The sequence below is a fragment of the Cebidichthys violaceus genome, unplaced genomic scaffold (assembly GCF_023349555.1).
Source record: "Cebidichthys violaceus isolate CVI_PGR_0920_01 unplaced genomic scaffold, fCebVio1.0.p SCAF_24, whole genome shotgun sequence".
Lineage (NCBI taxonomy): Eukaryota > Metazoa > Chordata > Actinopteri > Perciformes > Stichaeidae > Cebidichthys > Cebidichthys violaceus.
In genome coordinates, this window is record NW_027176417.1 from 5,177,371 (window position 1) to 5,199,017 (window position 21,647).

Consider the following 21,647-nt stretch of genomic DNA (forward strand, 5'->3'; position numbering starts at 1 on the left):
CAAACAAGTGCCCTGTGTCAACTTTATGGGATAGCTGCTTTGTATATATTGTAGTATTTTAGCATCATCTAAGCTAGTTATGTAGCCTGCTGAACCTCCATCGTATGATGCTGATGAAGCATGGTGTATTTTTATGTGTAGATGAGTATTTCTGATGTATTTGTCCAATGTGTTCCTCATAGACGTTTCATTATGACTTTATCAGACGGACCCTCAGGAACAAGCTCACCACGCATTGACACTCTGACAGGTTTATACGCTTTTGTTTGTTCTACCGGTGTTGCTATACCATTAAATGTGTTTTTTTTTTCTCTGTCTTTTGCTACATAACTTACAGGCCTGTTAAAATGCCAACGGCTTGGCGGATTCCGACAGGACACGCTTTGAAATCCCAGGTGTCACAATTCCCTTCCACGGGCGTCTGACAGGTAGACATTCACTCACTCACACATACACAGGGTAGCCTGGAGACTACAACTAGAGCTGAGGAAACCAGCCAGCTTTTACAGTTTTATTTTGTTTTCCCGTGTTGTTGTTCCTTGATTTGTCTACATGCTTTTTCACACACTGCACCGACTGACAGTGTGTCACCCGCGATGAGAAAGAAGACATCCATAGGGGTGTGCATAGATGTTTACCTGGTGGTTTGACCCGGCGATGACTCGATGACGTGGCCATATAGATCAACCCATCAACGGGATGGACAGGAAACAGTTCAGCAGACCCTCCCAAGCTGTGGGGAATGCTTTCTTTAAACACTGCTTTACTGTTATCACTGACCTGTCCAGCCTCAAATGCTCCACTTGCTGCTTACACCGTGTGACTGATATGTCTGTCTCTCCTCGCTGGCAACGGACTGAAAAGCCGTTCACTTTGTTAGCGGTAATGTCGACACCACAGGTGTTTTGGTAGCAACTAGGAGGTTGCGGTTGCCATTGTATCTGCCTGATTAATCTGCTATGTTGAGCACCGGCTGTTTAATAGGCTTTTCTCACTATATTGCATTCAGAAGAAAAAAAAAAGACATAACCATGAGTATAAAATACTATGAAACTAGTTGAAGGCTTGTTGAGTGGCTTTCAGTGTATCACTGCCTGTAGTGACTGCGTGTATTAAGAAGCACTCATGCTCAATCAGAGAAGGTTTCATGAAATTGCCGATCATCAAGGATAACAAGCGTGTCCAGACCAATGTAATGGGATCTTGTGCTTGTTGGATGTGAAAGCCTTTGGATTATTTAGGCCGTGCGTTCTATTCATCGGCTCGCACGATACAAAACTGATGAAAGAGCGAAAACAACAATCTTCAAGGGAATAGTTGGATACTTTGGAAAATACGTTCCGCCTTTCTTAGATTGTGATTAAAGGGAATATTCAAAATTCCAAAAGTGTGACAGGATAAAAACCACTAAAAGTTCACGAGCTCATTTCCATAGCGGCCCTGATAACAGATCCTGCTGTGCCTCTGCGATAGCTCTAACACGCAGCTGTATTGTAGGTATTACTCATACAAATTTGTACTAAAATATGATGTATTTTTAACTTCCTTTTAATAAAAAAAATTTTCACCAGCGTTGAGAAGCTGTAATAAAGCCTAAATGTCTCACGAGGTCTGCTGAGCTCTCCCAAGTGACCCCAACATTATTCACACATAGGATCCTATGACATCTAGGCCCCGGCATAGCTTGAATGAAATCTTGCAACTGAAGTGCGAGGATGACGACTGAATTTGATAATTCGAGTGCATGTTACAGTTAATGGTTTGAGAAACAGTGGCGTATCTGTTACGAGTCTGAAAAGCTGATACGAATCAGGAAACAATCTCGTCAAACGATTCTTCAACTCCCCTCTTCCGAAGAGTAAACCCCATTAAGTTGGACCAAATATCAGTCGCTTTCTATATTTGGACGCCCCGGTGCTTTCTCCCTTTTGCCCGTTATCATCTCGCAGCCACGCTTCTAAATAATATTATGCTCAGCCTGTCGAAAATGGACTTAATGGAACCACTCATATTGAAATTTATTCCAGCGTTCACCTACTCTAACTGGGTCTTGAGGTTTTCCTGCGTCGTGTGGATTTAGTCGGTTAGTGGAGCAGAGAGTGTGGAAATGAGGCTATTTTGCATCAAGAACATCGCAAACTTTTTCTCTCTCAATGACAGGACCGAAAAAAAAAAAAAAAAAAGAAGCCTCCTCCGGTTAAATATAGCCATGCGGTCTTGTGTGTTCTCTCTTCGACCTACACAGCTCCTTCATCCCCTAACAAGCTTCAGAGAAACAAGCTGCATAATAAAATCATAACGCCATTAAACTTGGGGAAGTTGGAGCCATTACGCACGGCCAAATTACTCTTATTAACCCCCAACAGCAAGGATTAATCATTGTACAAGTGGAACTTGTGTGCCCACACACATACACAAGTGCACTGGCACCCAGATGAGGGCGCGCGCAGTGCAATAGTTGCGAAGTGCAGTGATTAGTCTTGTCATTTAGATGGAAAAGATCGTAATGATTTCATAATTTTGACCTTGGCCGTAGGCTTGATTATACACATGGTTCTAATGTGCCGAGGCAAATGATGATTGATATCAATAATGACTCCTGCCAATCATCGCTCATAATACCTTCAGGGTCCAGGTGGTGGAAATCTTATTAAGCTAACCAAGCCGGATGAGGAAAACGCGCCGGTCCAAACACCGACTTTTACAGGCATCACGGCACAAACGCACAGATAGTCATTTTATATTCCTCAGGAAGCAGGAATATTCTTCCACTGGCTGTATCCCAGAGCTAAACTGCTTCTCTTCTCCTCCGTTTGTACTTAATTCCAGAGGCAATGTCAATAATTGCGGCCTCTTCGTTTGCAATGTAACAACATGAATAGAAAGAAAACAGCACCGTCTCTGTTCTCCACGGAGGGGATGGAGGCTGACTTTTTTCCCTCAGTAATAATAATGTGTCGCGTCAAGTGCGCCGATACCTTTGTTTCATTACACGTTTCCCCGTTTTCTTGTTGTTTGATGTTTCTGGAATAAAAGCAACCTGTAAAAAAAGAAAAAGAAAACATAGATGAAAGAGACTCACGGTCAAAGACAATCGTATATGGGGTTTGAAATTATTGCTCTGCATCCGTAATCAGACACAGATAAATCTGTTAAATATTGTTTTGTCAATCCCAAAAACAACACATTTAAGGCTTGTTTTTGCCACACGTGTGTCCCTGAATTTCCTACGCAAGCACACGCAGGCTGCAACAAAAATAGACCCGGGGTGTTTATCTCACCCCTGTTCCCCTGTATCCCATGACATGCACCCTCACCACGCCTCTTCTTATTTCTCCGGAGCACTCAGGTGGAAAAGCATTTCATTTGCTAAACAAAGTGGAAGGCTGCCACAACACAGGGGCGTAATGGAGAGTGATGGGTGGCCCCCATACCGGGAACCATGGTACAAAGCATAATTACTCCTCCTGTCAACATCGCAGCATCCATCACTTACCGCTGTCGCTCGCTAAGGGCTCTGTGCCACTTCCAACAAGACACAAAGTGCGTGTGTGTGTGTGTGTGTGTGTGTGTGTGTGTGTGTGTGTGTGTGTGTGTGGGGGGGGGGGGTAATTTATATTTTCGCTCCATTGATTATTTGTGGGCATCTGTGTGTGTCTGTTTCATATTAAAAGTGTGTTTGTTTGCGTGCAACTACCCAAGCGGAGCCTCGGAGGCACTCATCTGGATGCCGGCATTCATAAAAGCTGTGCAACACATCAGCATGTGACTTTATGAACTTACTAAGTAGAAAAGAAGAAAAAAAAAAAGTGTGTATTTTTGGAGGAAGCAGCATAGATTTTAAGATGGCGATTACTTTACTCAAAGCGTGACTGTGAGCCGTGCCGCAGCAGCAGCAGCAACAACAACAACAACAAGGAGAATCCATTTTGCCGTGTGTAACCGAGTATAATGCCCCAGTCATCAGAATAAATTTCACATGAAGATGTGGGTTTGTCTTCTCCACCCAGAGCTTAAAAAGCTGTCTTTTGTAAAAGCACACAATCACCATCGGAGGAACTCTAGTGGGCCTCATTTTCAGGATGGAATGCATTATTGATGGATGAGAGAGTTAACTTGCAGAAAAGTTTTGTGCTTCGGTTACTAGAATATTTACAGCGAGTGAAGCGGGAGCGGCTCTAACATACAGTATGTATGATGTGTGTAGTGTATGACGACTAGTCTTTTTCTCCTTAAACAGCTGGCCACTGTAGTTATTAACTTATGCTAAACAAGCAGGATTTAATAGTGCATTTGCTTGGGACTATTTTTAACCGTGGATTAATACGCAGTCGTGAGTAAACCATCTGTCCATCACCGTCTATAGCCAGCTAACTTCGACCAATCAGATCAGCGATCCATATGACGGGAGAAGAGCAAGAACACCTTTTCCACAGGGAAAGAAGCTGCTCTTTGCTCTTCTTTCAATGAAATTGAAATTCAAAGCATTACCTGAGTCTTGTCAAAAACGTTAATTCCAGAAATATGTATTTGATATCATTGTTTTGCAGTTGTAGCAATTACCCATTGACTCTGGCATGAAGATGAAACGTATTGTACCGTCTCCCTGGACCTAAACTACATCAATAATGTCAGTTAGTAATGATTACATATGTAACTTATCAGGGCTCTCAGAACAGGAGAAGGTTATTTACAGTCCCAAACCCAGAATAGATGAAAGGCTTCTCATGTATATTTTATTTCTGTCACAGTCCAGAGTCTCAGGCAAAAAATACTCCGATTCAATCCTGTCATTTCTCTCTCTTCTGTCACTCAGTAAACCACATCATTCACACTCTCTGGTTGGCTATTCTTTGCATTTTCTATTTTAAAAAATCATGGCACTGTTGCAAACGTACTAATGAGACTCCCCCCCCCTTTTTTTTTTTTTTTTTTTTGACCTTTTACTTTTTGCTGAGCATGTTCGCTCTTCTTCTGCATCATCTTTCTCCACCCTAAACCGGCTACAGACAGAACACTGAGCAACAGCAGCTAGTTAGCTTAGCTCCGGGATATGTTAGGGGCAGCAGCTGAAGGATTGGAAGCTGTGTGTGTGTGTGTGTGTGTCTGTCTGTCTGTCTGTCTGTGTGTGTGTGTGTGTGTGTGTGTGTGTGTGTGTGTGTGTGTGTGTGTGTGTGTGCGCACATGCGTGTGTCTGTGTGCGTCTCCTTTCAAACCTCTTGGATCGGCAGCGATAATGCATGCGTGGTAAACCAGGCCAGTCAGCATACTGCAGGCAGATGTGGCTGCATATTGCTCTTCATTATGATATGCAGATGACATTATATTGTTGTTTCCTTGTTTCCGTCACATTCACAGATTGAGGGAAATCTGTTTCGACCTGCACAGCTGGTGCACTGCAGTACATGTCATCTGTTTTTTTCCAGGGTGACTTTACATTTAGTGTTTTGTAGCATTTTTTCCCTTTTGCCGTGTGATTTTATGTCCTGCATTGCGACTCCCACACACTCCGAAATCGTACCAGTGTAAGAATACAGGCGTATAAGATCCAACGAACAAGCAACATGGCAGCTGTTTTTCATTGCATTCTTCGTGAGGTGAATTAACAAGTCTCACTTTGGCCAAAAGCACATTTCACACTAGGGGCTGAAGGCAGAGAGACCCTTAATGTGATTATGAAAATGTGAGGTGTGAAGTGACCAATTGAGAAAACACTTATCATGCATTTGCCAAGAGAGACAAAGAAGTGCTTTATGATGCGTTCTGCATGTAACAATATATTTTCATATAATCTTTTATAAGAGGAAAAACACCTTTACTCAGTGTGTGTGTTGCACGTATAGCACATACAGGTTCAGTTAGAGGTTAGTACAGAATAAACAACAGAAAACCAACATGTTTCGAGCCTGACTCCCAGGCTTTTGTCAGAGCCAAGGTGGTTAGTTACTCCTGGCTTTATGACTGTCCTCGATCTCTCAAAGCAATTTGAAGCAGCCATGAGAACAGAGCAATTATCCTCTCCTTTCTCCTGGCTGTAGAAATGAAGGATTGACTCATCTAGGCTGTCTCAAGGGGTCCATAGCTGTCCGGGCTGGAGACACCTTCTCACCAATTGTCACCTTTCCCCTGGTATCATTAAATCTTGCTGAGCCGCCCACAACTTGCTACTGTGCACTGTTCTTTGATGGGACACCCACTAAGGTGCAAATGGTCAGTTAAGGTCAATACTCAGTAATACGTGCAGCTTTTACATTCAATATTCAGACAGACTTTTTACCAGTTTTGGATGTACAAGACGACCATTGACTGATGTGTAGTTAAGGGGCAGCTCAGCAAAACAGCTGAGAGAGCTGTTCAAAATATAACCCTTGTCATTACTTTTTTTCATCTTCTAACCGAATGTATTTTCACCCGTAACCCCTTTCTTAATATACAACACCTGCCTTTTTATTTGAACTCTATTTTCAACATTCATCTGCTATTATTTATACAGCTTCCAATTTAGATTTGCTCACTGTTTGCACTGTTTCCACCTGGAACCATTAACGGTTAAACAGCGTATAGTTTCACTCAGTTATTCCTTTTGAAGACAGTTCAAACACAAATCATATTTGTTGTTTGATCAATTGAGGTACATGATTAAAATATGATGCTTTGTGAGCAGCTAAAGACATGTGAGGGGTAAAAAATGGTGGGAGGTAAATAATAAATGAAGGCTTATTTTTTATATCTATAATTTAACGGTACATCATAAAATTATTACAGATAAAAATACAGATTAATTCAAGGAATTTCTATACAATTATTGATTCCATTTACCTCCCCTTCATATTCTGGCCAAGAATGTTCAGCACAGACGCTTCCTGTTCCCTTTACTGACGGCATGCTGACATTCTTGCGGTGACATTTTTCGGATTGTGGCTTGATTGTGTTAGCCAACGTGTCAAAGTCGGCTTTAAATCCCCCTTAAAGAATATGCCATCACCTTTCTGAAACACGCTCCACCTAAACCATCTGTCAGAAGCTATAAAAAAACGACACATGTGACTAATAAACCCGGGGCATCGGTTGGAATACGGTCAAATTCCAAAGTAATGTACGTTTGAATGCCCGTAATTCATTCATTCGGCCATTTTGCATTTTATGGGATTTGCATGCAAATGAGCGTTCATGAGCCGCGGCGCACGACTGTCCTTAGCAGCGGCGACGCTGAAGCGGGACATCTTTAAACAGCAAGAGAAGCGGCAACACGTTGATCTTAAGTATTAAAAATCATGACATTGCACAGTGTAAATCCCATGCCCAATTGTTCCTCCCTTAAAATGGTGTTAGGCGTAAAAATAAAGCCACATGGATCCCTGCAGGGGCTTAACAACTGGCTCAGTAGTAGCAGTACAGACCGAAGATAATGCCCTCGTAAGGCTGAGGAAGTCTTCGCCCCGTACTTTGCACTGGGGACGACTCAAAACATGACGAGCCCAAGATTATCTGATCACTGGCTCTTAAAACAGTTTCCAGCTGTGCCTGTTAGAGAATAGGGGACAGGCACCAAATCCTTAACCTCATTAGACATAGAGGATTCACCAGCGCTGTGGAAAATTGCTCGATCAGACCAAAAAGAGGCTCGCGTGGCCTTCTATTTTCCCACCGAGGGTTATAGATTCGGGAAGTGGCACTTTGTGTTTTTGTGTTTGTGATTTGAGACAATTTCCGACCTAGACGTGAAATCAAACGTGCCGTTGTGCGGGGTATCGAGTGGCTCGTAATGTTGGATGTCTGCGAAATGCCCAATATGCTAAATGCTACTCCTCAATCAGTGCCAATCTGCGAAACTCAGCACACTGAGCAATTGTACAAAATGGTCGAGGCAGCAGCAACAACGGCGGAGGCCTCGTTCTCTTCCCGCTTCCTCCTCGACAAGTGTTTCATAGTCCCTCAGATCTTGTCCCAGCCAAACGGAGCAGTGCATCAATTGCTCTGCTGAATTTCCATCCGTCTTCGTGGATGATTTCCCCCGTGGTCTCTCGCGTCGAAACAGAGGAAGCAGGGTTGGTGGGTGGGTAGGTGGGCTTTTTTTTTTTTTTTTTTTTTCGTCGACATCGCCTGTCTGCTCTGTCGCCTCAACAGAAAGGATTCTTCCCAAAGTGTGATTGAGCGCTGAGTTAAGTGGTCGTCGGCAGAGAGCTTTCTTGGCTCCTTCGCCTGATGAGGTGAGCTAGGGCACAGATGCACATTTCTGCATCGGCAAGCAGATGCACTCCACGCTGGGGATGCTTTCCTTTCAATTAGTCCCAGCAATCAATGCAATCTGTGTTTGGTAATCTGCTGCACTGTCGTTCCGGCGGGGGAAAAACAGAAAAAGAAGGCCATGGAGTGGGAGAAAAGTAGCTGGGAGAATTACAAAGCAAACGAAACTATGGAAATAACGGTTTTGAATTGAACTGAAATGTTGTTGTTTTTCTGCATCGATTGATCTCTCCTGGCTCAGAGTAGAAAACGGCATTGTTCCCAAACTTCTCCCACCACCGTATGCACATGTGGTGCTGCTAGCATGCCAAAAGCTAACACTGAAGGAGAATGAATTCCCTTCAGTGCCATTATAAGTAAGACATCAAGAATGCAGCTCATGCACACATTTGTAGACCAGGTTAAGTCAAATCCCTTCAGAGTGATACTTTTTGATTCATGCTGTGAAACATTTTTTATCTGGATCTTTTTTTAAGAGAATGAAACCAAGCTAAACCATTAGCAGATGGGTTCCACCGCCATGAAAAACACCACCGCCTCATAGAGTTTAAGATTGATCGACCTTGCACACAAACGCTTCACATAACTTCTAGTTTAATTGCACATTTCATAAAATACGGAGCACATTTTTTAATATTGCCCACACAAGATTTGGGACTCTGAGATCGACCTCTGCTAAATGGATATCACCTAAAGAGCAGGACCATGCTTTGTCTTTAAGTTATTATTTATGTCCACACATGACAAGCCACATGTATGAACATCTAAACATCAAATATGCCGTATATAACATTAGAAAACAGACTTCAAATGGAATCAAACTTTATTCGGCTCGATTGAATTTCCACTGGAATTAAACATGACTCCTTCAAACCCAAGCTGATGTGTGCAGAGGTTTCTAATCCCACACTCGCTGCTGCAGATCATCTGAATGGGTACAAAAGGGAAAATGATTCTGAAGGATGTGATAAGAACCTGGTAAAAACCAAAGGGACAAGCAGTTCACAGCTCATGCTTCAAGTAAATAGAGATATATCTTTTGAATAACACCTTCGCAGGACAGATAAGGTACAAGCTGATCTTATTTCAGTGGAACCGGAACGTGGCAAGTCATGTAGGGTATTCTAGAAACCTGCAAATTCCATGGGAAATGTCGCAGGCGTGAACGCTCCTGATTAAGAAAAGTGTGCTTTGAGGTAAGCGGTTCTTCAAATCGAGATCTACATAATGAGTTCTCCAGGTTGCTGACTGCATGCTGACCTGGAGGAGGATACATGGAGAATATGGCGTTAAAGCTCTCACACAGTTCTCCCGTAAAATGAAACGGCACAAAGATCAGCATTCCGGGGAACACTTCGCAGTATTGCAGCTCATCGATCATTCCGCAACACACTTTCAAAAGACCGAAAATACTGATTATCACGAACCCTAAAGCGAGACGCCGCGGAGCATGTTTCTAAGTTCCCCGTTAGAGCTGGAAAATGTCAGCTTATGTAAGAGACGGCGAGTTGTTTCTTCATAATTAAAAAAAAAAAAGATGACCAATGCAGGGGTGGGGGTGGGTGGGGGTGGGGGAGGGGGCTGTGTTGCAACCTTGAGCAGGCATTTGAATCTAAACTAAAAAAAAAGCTCAGAGTATCAAAGGGGAACAAAAATAAGGGCTCATTCCACCCACAGATTAGCATATCAATCTCATCATACTCATGCTGGATCATCAGAATAATGTACATCCATCACCATCACTGACACCACCATTCCTCATGCGAGCGGAGACAGGAGATGTCTTGGTGCTAATTTCACACTTAGGGTCAATCTCATTTCTTTGGTTTCTATGAAGTCACACTGTGGAGTAGGAGTGAAGCGATATGTTAAATTAAATGAAAAGTGTTTGTCGACGCTATTAATCTAAAGCGGCACCGATCACGTCTCACTCGGGGTGTTCGCTCGCTCATTTGTTGTGTTTGTGTCGTCAGTTTTAATAGCTTTCTTTCACGTAACAATAAACCCCCTGAACTCTTTTTGTCTCAGCTTCACGCGGGTCATCCATTCAGGTGAAAGTACAGAGTTGTATTTCTTTCGTTCTTATTTTTAATTATGCTTGTTGCAGCCAACAACAAAAATAATAAACATTTGATAATTGCTTCCTTTGGATTATCGCTAATTTAAAAGTCTCACGCACATTTTTTTGTGAAGAAAATGTTGCAAATTGTTCCTTTTGGGAATCTTCTAAATGAACCAACCTCATTATGTGGAACTTAATGTTGAATAAATTGAGAAGCCCCTGCAGATAATGCATGCATTCAATATTAAATAGATCAAACCATTCCAATGCCTGCTGTTGATGCCCAGAATGCAACAGTTCTACTCCCGCCTGCCAAGTGTTGCCACAATAAACTTTTTTAACGACGTAGATTTCATTAAGATTAACGCAATTTCACATCACCACATGATAATGCATGACTCATTCTCATGGCTGCGTGCAGGAGGAACATGCCCCTAATTTGCATGACGGGGAGCCAGCTTGCTAGAATGTGATGGAAAATCCATTTCGCTTACTCTCCAGGTATAGACCGGCGAACAAATCAATTAAAGTGCGGGAGCTTGCTTAAGGGCTCGTAGCATCTTCGCCACACTCGCAGAAGTTGTTTAAATGTTGGTCGCATGCTGGCGTGATGGCATGTTCACGCCGTCTGCTAAATCACAAGTTAGTTATCTTTTGAATATTTATCTTTTTTTCAGTGTTTGTCACACCAAATTGCATTCCAGCTCAGTTAATGAGCGATTTTTAAAAAAAAAAAATTTTTTAAAGAAAAAGGAGAGGACACCCACCATCATGAATAGACTTCTAATACACATTTACTGCTTCCACATCTGTACAAAACCCGGTTTTCCTGGGCGACATGCAAATCAGGCTTGGCCTCACTTCGGCCCAGAGGCCGTAGTATCATGTCCCGAAATGGAAGCAATTAATCAGGCTGTATTCATCCGTTTCAGTCCGAACTGAATCAGGCTGAATCAACACTGTACGTGCCGCGTCCGGCATAATGACGACACTGGTCAAACCTCGTTGTAAAGGTCATCCTTGACAAGTTCGTGTGCCGCTGTGTGACTGAAATGTCAATCTAAATGTGCAGCCTCAGTGCATGTCGAGTCATCTGCTTCTCGGTGAGGGTTGTCAGGAAGAACGAGGGGAAAGTTGTTTTTTCTTAAACATTCAACTAGAAAACCTTCCATATTGAAATATACACAATCAAAAACACACACACACACACACACACACACACACACACACCTCTATTATTTATATTGCTGTCATTGTCTTTTTGTTTTCATTATGCAAACAGCCGTCTCAAGTCCCCTGTGCTGAGAGCTGAACCTTTAAGCCTAAGACCCCCCCCCAGTCAAAAAGGAAATGCTGCCAGGATTGCTGCATTTTGAGACGTGTTTTTTTTTTCCCAGCCAACGTCTCAAGGGCAACCTCTTTCACCGCCTCCTGTCTGCATCATCTTCCTCTTAACCTCGCACTGATGAGGACAACAAGAGGAACCGGTACTGAAAATTGTGAGCAATAGTCGGCAAGTTGTCTTTCTCAAGTTTTCCCGCGCGTGCTTCATTCAGATCCATTTTGTTGGCGTTCCACAACAAAATCAAGTATCTAGTACACATTTCATACGTGCAAATAGTTTCATTGTACTTCTACTGGCCACTGGTCGCACAAAAACACATTTAGGCATCCATTATATGGACTCAGTTCTGCCTCGGATAGAGTTATTCTGCCTCCTTTGTGGTTGGCAGTGCCATGGGCAGCAAGTGGAGTGTAGCGAGGAGGGACTCACCCAGTTTGAAGCATCTCTGAGTAGCATGTTATTATGATGACCTGCATTTTTCACCACTGCTTTGCAAGCGCTGGATATAGCCAACATTTTGTGAAGTTGTCATAAAGCGCCCAGAAATGGATCCATGCTTCTTGTTATAGAAGAGTTTGGAGAGTTGAAGTGTGTGATGTAAACTTTCACTCCCTGGCAGACGGGACAAATAGAGTATTCGATGAGTGTGTTTTTTTTTTTTTCGGCACTAAAATAAAGCCGGTGCATCATTTGGGGCGTCTATTGGAGAGTGACCTGTATGAAATTGGATGTCATTCCCTCCCTAAATTTCCCAATTTGCTTTTTGAATCAATGCAGCCGCCTCAAATGCGGTGCTTCAATACAAACTCATGAATCAATGAAGTCCACATGATGCTCTGGAGTCAGTTACCAATACACCCATATTTATTCATGGATATATATATATATATATATATATACACACACACATATAGGATGGGGACTTTTTTCATTTGCTTTTCATTTACTTTCTTCACTCACCAAAGTTTTGTAGCGTTAGGGACGGCCCACATTTCCCATGATGCCTGCCTAGTCCCTAGTGCTATGAGTTGGTGTTCGTAATGTTATGTGTCAGTTGAGAACATGGCAGCTTATATTGGTAATTGTCGTTTTTTTTTGTGTGTGTGTGTGCTGGTTGTGAGTTTAAAGTGCCTTCCTAATAGCAGTGAAGCTGGGGTTGGTAAACATGAGCATGCTGTGTGAAGTTTACCGTCACCGTGTTGCCAGATTTCTGGGAATTGAAGCCAAGTTTGCTGCCGTGTGCTTTGCTGCCACCTCAAGCTGCCAATACACAGAGAAGACCTGTTTGTGTTGTCTTTGCGCTCAGACTTAAAGTGAGACTGTGTCATTTTTTTTGAAAGAAGAAAGAACACAGTCTTCATCTTTTAAATGAAAAGTTCAATTCTTTGAAAATAAAACGCAGTGCAGTCAGCTCAGGTACGACCGGTATCTTAGGATGGCTGATGTTAGCAAACAAAAGACTTTGAATATCTACCAAATATATTAAATTCCTACTCATTTTCCTATAAAACAAAAGACATGCATTCTTGTGAAGCAGAAGCACTGTAGAGGAGGCTGTACAACAACTGTAGATTGTCAAATGCCGCTGGCAGAGGAATAGAGAATCGATTAAAAACATGGATAAATTAAGTAAATGGATGAAGTAATGGACAGATTATTTACTTCCTCCATCCAGTGACTTGATATTAGGTTCAGGAGCCTCTGCTTTTTTTTTTTTTTAAACAAATGGCTACTTTGGCTTGCTTCCGGTCATTCGCCTGAAATTTATGCACAAGAGTCTTTATATAAATTGCGTCTCCTGGAATCAAGAGAAAGCCCTCTCTCCAAAGCCCGCAGTTCAAATGAAGGTCTCGCACTAAGTGAGCCAAGCTGCCGCTGGACTTCATAAACAGTCTGGGAGTCCACCGCTGTCCTCTGCTATCCTGTCTAGGGAGGCAGCCAGACAGCAAATGAAAACGCATTACAGCACATCTTCATGTCTCATGCTCTGCTATGACTCTAGTCAGTGTGAAGGGAATGTTTAGCTCCAAATGTGTCAGCAGGTACAGACATCCCCCCCCCTCCTCCCCCTCCTTTCCTTCTCTCCAAGGGAGGGACGGAGTGACAGGAATCCGTAAGCGCCTCGGCTTTCTCTCGGCTTTCTCTCAGCTTTCATTCATGCTGGATGAACCAGGTTCTCGGTGGTTATCTGAGGTTAATCTGCCTCATTTTAAAAAGGTCTTTGATGACCGACTTGAAAACAAAGCACGCCTGATGGAGGGACACGGCTGCGTCCTTGTGTATCTCAGATCAGCACATTTTCTCATTAGTACTCGAGCACCGTCATACATTAGAATAACTAAATACTGCCAGCTTCTCTTTTTTTCATAACCCATTCGGGGATACTGCCAAAACCTAAGTCATTGCCACTGCAAACCTATTCAGCCTTATAGGCTTCCATCCTCATCGTGAGCCATTGAAAATGCTCTATTCAAACTTTGAAATTTTGGGCATGTCAGCAGCAGGAGTCCCTCCATACTCAAACAAGGGGCAGCTGACTTCAAGGGAGCGATAAGGCCCGCAGATAAGAGGACTGGGAGGCAGTGTAAGGTCAACGTGAGTGAGCGCTTTCCCCGTAGAAGCTCAGCACACAACAAAGTAGTGACCGAGGTAATAAGAGAAAGGCTATTCATCGGGTAAACTTGCACACCCACTGCGAGAATCCCCGAGTGTGGAGGAACTGACTGGCCCCCGGTTGTTTTCGAGTGTCTGAGATTAGCAGCAGGGCTGGCGAGGACCCAAAGAAACTAGAGGAAGAAGAAAGAAAACAAACACGATATCCTGTGGTTGAATCTTGAGAGACTGTGTCACACACTCACTTATCAGGCAGATTACGGCCTCTCCGCAGTCAGAGAGAGTGAAACGCTATCCGCTCGCTCTACACATGCACAGCGCTCTGAGGAGAAACTCTCGCCTCACGCCTCTGCAGCTTGCTGCAGGTTACCTGGTACAGAGGCGTAATTAGACCACATTAGTGTCCATCTCCTTCTGTGTGTGTGTGTGTGTGTGTGTGTGTGTGTGTGCTGCCGTGCATTATGAGTTTACTCAGGGGCTGTTCAGCGGCTCCACCATGGTCAGTAATGGACTTTGACTGCTACAACATCCCCGGTTTTAAATTAAGCAGTGAATTCATGGGCTAATATATTAAGATAAAAAGTTAAGGGTCCTTTGTTTCCCGTCAGTGTCTATTATGGATGACGCGGACACCTCTGAACTGCAGACCTAAAGCATAAAAATGTAGCTGAATATATATTCATGTCTTTAAAACTGCTTTTATAAGAGTTTGATTTATTTTATCAAGACACGTAAGCGGCTTAACAGTGCTCATGTAGCTTGAAAGCGAACATAAATCAAGCAGTTCGCACGACGAGGGTTTAATAGCCGCTTCCACCAGGTTGAGTCTTGCGCTAAAGATCTTTCATGAATTGTTGTATCGTCTTTGTTTTTTGTGCGATCTGACCGTACAAAGGGGACTTTAGTGCGAGGGGAGCTGCGGTCCAGGCCGGTGCCAGCTCTGTGAGGCGAGGAGGATTATATTCCCTCACAGAATACTATTTGGAGACATGTGCTTATCACACATTAGCCAGTCGTTTTCACACTGTATTTAGTGCTGGAGTCCTGAAATCGACCTCCTAGGGTTCCCTTTCGATTCCCGTGTCGACTTCGTCTCCGGATTATTTCGGTTTGAGCTAACAATCCCCAAAAATAAGAAAGTTGTTTTGGGTTTAATAACTTTTTACATGGATGTTTTTCTGATACGCCGAGTGAACGTACGAGTCCTTCTTTTCTAACTGCAGATTTTGTCTATATCAAACGCAGGGGGAAGCATTCTTTCAGCAGTGAATTGTGGACACGCTTCCCCCCTAATTCATATGCTCAGCGGTGATGAAATATTCTATTTGGATTTGAAATTCATATCTCATCCCCTGGCTGGGTCTCATCCTTCCCTCTTTGGCGAAAACCCGTGTGAATTCCACTCGCACATTACGATCCATATATTCACCTCGCACTAGTTGTAGTCATTGCCGGCCATGAGACATGAATATGTGCTGTAATGTGTTTTCATTTGGTGTCTGGTTGCCTCTGCTGACAGGATATCAGAGCAGAGCGGCTGACTCCCAGACTGTTTATGAGGATGCAGACTCTGCCTCTCAGGACTGTGTTATTTTAGGTGGAGGGCCATTCCAATGAAAATAACAACCTCTTTCTGGCTTATTGGCTTTGTGATAGAGCCAGTGCTGTTTTATGGGATTCATTGGCCATTTTCTGCAGGAAAAAAAAGTAATAAAAAAGAGATTAAAAAAACAGCTTGCAGCTGTTCGTCCCCAGCTGCATAAAAATAAATCGTCATTTTTCTGTCTATTATTATTTGTGTTGTTTGCCTAAAACTGTCATAAGGACACATTCCATGTGTCTCTTCCCTTCACGCCTTTTCCGATCACCTGCACACCTGTCCTTTAAGACACGCCTGTCCCTCATCAAAGTCTTCTCGTCCATTCTGCTGTCTTTTGCCAGATCATCTATCGTGCCACAATAGCTTCCCGTCCTCATGTTCTGTTCTATCTGTCTGTTCTGTTGCCATTTTGGCAGCTTTCAGATGTTTCCTTTTGAAATCAGTCTTACTGCACAACAATGCAGGACAATGCAACCCTGGTTCCTCAAACAATGCTAGTGTGCCAAACGCACACCTGTGAGGTGGAAGTTCACGTACTGCTTCCCACATGTTATCCAGTGTCAGCAACTGAAACACTTGGCCTGATTAAACACACTTAAATGAATCACTTTCACAAAGCACATGTTAAAATCAGATTGCTTCGGCCTTCAGCACACGGCAGGTTAGCCACGCACAATCGCTTGCTTTTGTCACAATTCGTCCCGTGAGACGGCGTGTTGTTGTTCTTATAGCTGCATTGTAATGCGATTTTTACACTTGCAAATCAAATCCGATCCATTATGCGCGTTGATTTCAGGTGGGAAGTGTTCAAATGCAATCAACAATTCCTTCAGCTGCACGACCCAACCAATCAAGCCAGTTAATGGCATTTCCGACGAACTCCCGCACTGTGATCACGTGATCACACACAGATGTTAATGTTACGGATGGTATTTGGACTGACATTTGTCCCAATTTTGCGTGATATGACTAGTGATATGTTAGCATGCAGAACAGAGCATTGTAGAAGGCAACAGGAGAGCAGTGAGGGAGAGAGGGTGCCCTTAAGGGACGTCCTTTGCACTCAGAGAAAACGGTGTCATCCGCAGACTCAGCCAACCTCCGAGGGTTTGAATCAGAGGATGACGTTTGAAGGGGCTTTAACCTTTGGGAGGCTCTGCTCTCCGCAAATGGGACTTGGGATGACTCTGTGCAATGACATCAAAGAGATAATGACAGTATGATGAATAAATTATATGCCCTAACAAGCAGTCTGTCTGTGCGTGCATTTATTATCCGAGTGTGTTTGTGAGGCGACATCGTTTCAGAGGTAGGGGTGCGGTGAGGCCATTTCCCAGTGGAGGTTGAGTCGCAGTGATGTTTTGACAGATGTCCACACATCTATTACAGGGGTTAATTCTCCGTGGATGAAACGTGGACAAAGGTCTTAGCCAGTGAAATGATTGCAGTGGTTGTTTGCGCACTTAAAGTCTTCAGAAACAGAATGGGTTGTGAGTTGGCTGTGAACCTGTAGCACGTACTTCTGGCGTCATGCGGTCAGGAAACAGTTGACTGCACCCTTCAGAGTGGGAGGAGTTGCTACCCCAAGTGAAGGAGTTTGACAGGTGGATCAGAAAGGCCTCTGTTTTTCAGAGTGAAGAGGATTTAGAGCATTTTTCGATTTATCGGTCGATCTGAGTTCCATTCCTCACCTGGCCATGAGCTTTTGGGTAGGGATGAAAAGACTACGGCTACAAGCAATGGGATTCCTTGACAGGGTGTCTGGTAGGGATGTGTTCATCTAAAGGTTTTCTCATCCATTACGGATTCCTTCCGATGCGGTGCATTCCTAATGTCCCTAAGGGACAGGGTGAGGACCCTGGACGTTCTCCAAGGTCCTCAGCTCCCCTTCTGCGTTAGAAGGAGCCAGCTTTGTACATAGAATTTGATTAGGATGGCTTCCTGTTGCCTCCCTGTGGAGGTATTCCGGACACGTCCGACTGGGAGGAGATCCAGGGCAGACTCCAGGACACACTAGAGGGATTATATATACCATCATGCCTTGTGACGCCTTGGAATCCCCTGGGATTGAAGTTTGAGGAGGTAGCCAGCGAGGAGGACTTCAGGACGCCTTTGTTTAACCTGCTGCCACTGCAACTCTCAATGCTGATAAGTGGCAAAAACAATGGATGGAGTTTCACCGTTGGTTTTGAAGGACCTGGCAAATGACCTTGTTAGCCACTGGGATTAGGAGGACATGTGCTTTGAGTCCATCAATGTCCCACTCTCCTGGATTTAGTAAAGACAACAGGATTTGTTGACCCTAAAGTTAATCTAATGCTGATGTGAGTGTACTACTGTATCACAATGCATTAACAACACTGTAAAGAACCATTAGAAACACTCCTCACTGCTGGAAACAGCTTCAAAGTCACCACTTCTTATTCATCCCATGCTATGAAATATCTTCACTTTGTTCTCTACGATGAGACAAACAAACAAAAGAATAAATGCACCTTTTTTTGCAACCTGTTGTCTTTCAAACACGACACCATGTTCGAAAGGATGACGTTTTGAGTGACAACTAATAAAATGTAGTTTTAAATAAAAATTAACATTTCACTTTTAGCATTAAACAGAGACCCTGAAGTTCTGGCCATTGTGTGAGGAGTGACAGCACCATCTGGTCCATCCATGACAGCAACAGAAATTTAGAATTATGATGTACTGCAATGAAAAATGTATGTTGAGCATAAGAATATCCCTAATGAAATGTAGTTTTTTGCATATTCACCCATAAAATGTGAGGTATAATGTGAGCTCTTCATGATGAATGTGGATAGAGACTCTAAAGGGCTGCTTTCTGTGATCCAAGGGCATCGGGTTTCCTGCAAAGACGGGCATATTGAGAATGTGTTCAAGCAAGAGGTTGCAGCCACTGGCAAAAGACGCAAGAGTCACTCACTCGTGTCGCACGCATCTTCTTTTCTTTCTTTTTACAGCTCTTTTTTTTTTTTGCTCAAACCAAATCCACAACTGTTAATAGTTTAGACAGAACTGCTTACAAAGCCCTGACAGCGACGCAGAGCTTTAGTGCTGACAGAGAGAGAAACAGTCAAAGCTGCTCTCACCAACATCACACGTCAAACTTGCATTTTTTTATTTTTTTTTATTGGCCTCTTATACAACCGTGCTGGATAGATGAGAGGTATAGCTCCTTAAAAAAACGACATCTTGTCAAGATACATTTCTTAAAAGAGCGGCGGAAATGAGGCTTTGCATTCAAAGCTCTATTGTTCTTCATGCCACTCAGCATTTTACACAGTATCCTTTGCTTTTTGTCTTTTATATTAGGCAGTAAATTCACAGTTGAAATCGATGATGTCATCCCCCCGATCCAAGTGCAAATGAGGTTTTGCCGAAGGTTCATCCCAGTAAAGTCCCCATGCCTGTTGTCGTCGTGCCCCTGTATTTGGGTCTATGGGGCAGATCCAGGGTTTGCCTCTAGATGACATCATCACCACATTCTGTCATGGTTAGCGGTTAGTATGAAATGCTATTTAGGATAGATTTACACTCTATACTCCATGTCCAGACAAACCTTAATGAAGTGTACTAGTTCATCATTTGAAACAATGCATTCAACAATTCCCAAGCAGATGTTGAAGTGCAACCAGCCTTTGAAAAAGCTTGCCATTATTATACTCTGAGTGTAAAAAATATTGTTTTAATGATTGCCCCTGCGCTCTGTGCTTTGAATGTGATTTTGACTTTGACTGGCATTGCGTTTGAAGTGTCCTTTAGATTTCATAGAGGGCTGTGCTGTTAATCAAAAGCCAAAAAATGTGATTATTTTTGGGGGTACTCAGAATGCCTGGGTGATGACGCTGAACATTTCACAAAGACAAAAAAAAATAAAAAGAATAATAGAATGTCCTAAATCAGTGTGGAGCAGACATTGTTAGCAGATTTGGCAAATGGTCCTGTCACATTATATTCTCTTCCTTTGCTCCTTATTCAATAAAATACTAAATCTGCAGACGCATAAAAGATGCTCTCATCTTGAAGGCAACAAAGCACTGCTGGCTCAAAACGAAACGGGCCTCTTGTGTGACCCTCTTTTGTGACGGTGAGTCACATTGCACCCATATTATTATAAGCTATTTCATGATGTAGCTTTGGAGATTTAAAAAAGAAAAAAAAAAAATCCTAAATGTCAGGCATCTAGTGGACCAAATTGTTTAAGTGCTAGCTCACACCAGGAAGTGACAGAGCCAAAGTAGTTGGTGTTTTAGGCTGATGTAATAACTATTTGAGTGGGCACCGCTGGTTCTAGCTAGTTCTCCTCGTAGCAAAATGGAGAGGAAAGCTTTTCCTGTTGTTGCTTCTCATTCATTAATTGATGTTGTAACACAAACGCTATGATCTAAGTTCCAACCAATACATTTCATTTAAATAAGTCAGACCTCGTCAACTGAGCTCATAGACTTGATATTGTTCATAAAATAAAGACATCAAATTATAAATAGTGTGTTGATTTGAGACTAAATTGCATTAATTATTGGTGAAAATAACCAATGTAAAATAACCAATTTCTGCTGTCAACACATTTCAATTCTGTGCACAAGTCACACCATGACGAAATCCAACATGTCCCGCCATTAGGTGTACGGCAGCATTGTTTTTGGCAGTCCATATCCACAGTTAATCCAACATGTGGCCGCCGTACGGCGTCTCGCATCGCCTGATGGCTCTCTACGGCAGTGAGACGTCGTGGATGGACGAAAACTAAGGAGGATTCAGGGAGATCCAGATATGGGGAAGTCATGCAGAGCTCAGTGATACCGCTGCCTGTTGTTCCTTGGCCACATGCGCACACACACACACACACAGACACACACAGTTGAGTGACTGTTCCAAAGTCACTTGCTGCTTCTCCCCTTCTCTCTCTCTCTCTCTCTCTCACACTTTCCTCTTCACCTTTGCACCTCTCTCCACCAGCACCTCCTACCAACTCTCACACAGACACACGTGATGCGCAACACACACCGCCTCCTTCTCATGTCTGGGCAAGGACACAGTGGAGCTGACTCACCCAGAATTGAGCTGTCATCTGTGTCACCTCGGGCTTGTGTGCGTATACGTGCGTGTGTTTTTGTGTCGTGTGTGTGTGAGCGTCACCTTGGGCAGGGAGTGTACTGTGGGAGGTTACTGACAACATGCACAAGCTGGGGTGTACGGGCAAAGGCACAGGACTTGATTTGATCATCATCGCGGAGACAGAGAGAACATGACTAATATGCGTGTGTGTGTGTGTGTGTGTGTGTGTGTGTGTGTGTGTGTGCGCGTGTGCGTGTGTGTGTGTGTGTGTGTGTCCTTGTGTATGTGTGAGAGAAAGTCCTGGTTTTCAGAGAGCATGCCCTCCTCCTACACACTCGCAGCGCACAGACACAGTCATGTACTTGTGGGTTGCATGCATAGAGGCAGACACGGTCGCAAACAACAACTAATTACAAGAAAAAAAAAATATCAAAGAAGAAGAGATTTAAACCTGTGCCCACAGGGGGGAATTAATTCAGAAGGGTTTGAAGTTAGCTGGCACCCTAAATCCACGACACAATCACACAGGTACGGGCAGAGTATCCTGTTTAGCGCTCTGCTGTTGTCTGGTCCCTCTCTCACACACACACACACACACACAAAGGCAAAACCTTTCCTATGAGCATCTGGGCAACAGACAGGCCTATTAGCCCACAGGGCCTTGCAGTGCCAAAATAACAACTGCAGCATATGTCTGCGTA

At 43.4% G+C, this 21,647-nt stretch overlaps 1 long non-coding RNA gene across 1 annotated transcript in view; it reads left to right on the forward strand.

Annotated features, from left to right (window-relative positions):
• Window positions 1-345: 345 nt before the first annotated feature.
• The window catches only part of LOC137879090 (uncharacterized), an 85,442-nt gene continuing 64,140 nt past the window's right edge, over window positions 346-21,647 (forward strand). Inside the window, exon 1 of the long non-coding RNA XR_011103704.1 lies at window positions 346-428. This is a non-coding gene — a long non-coding RNA (uncharacterized lncRNA). The remainder of the gene's footprint in view (window positions 429-21,647) is intronic.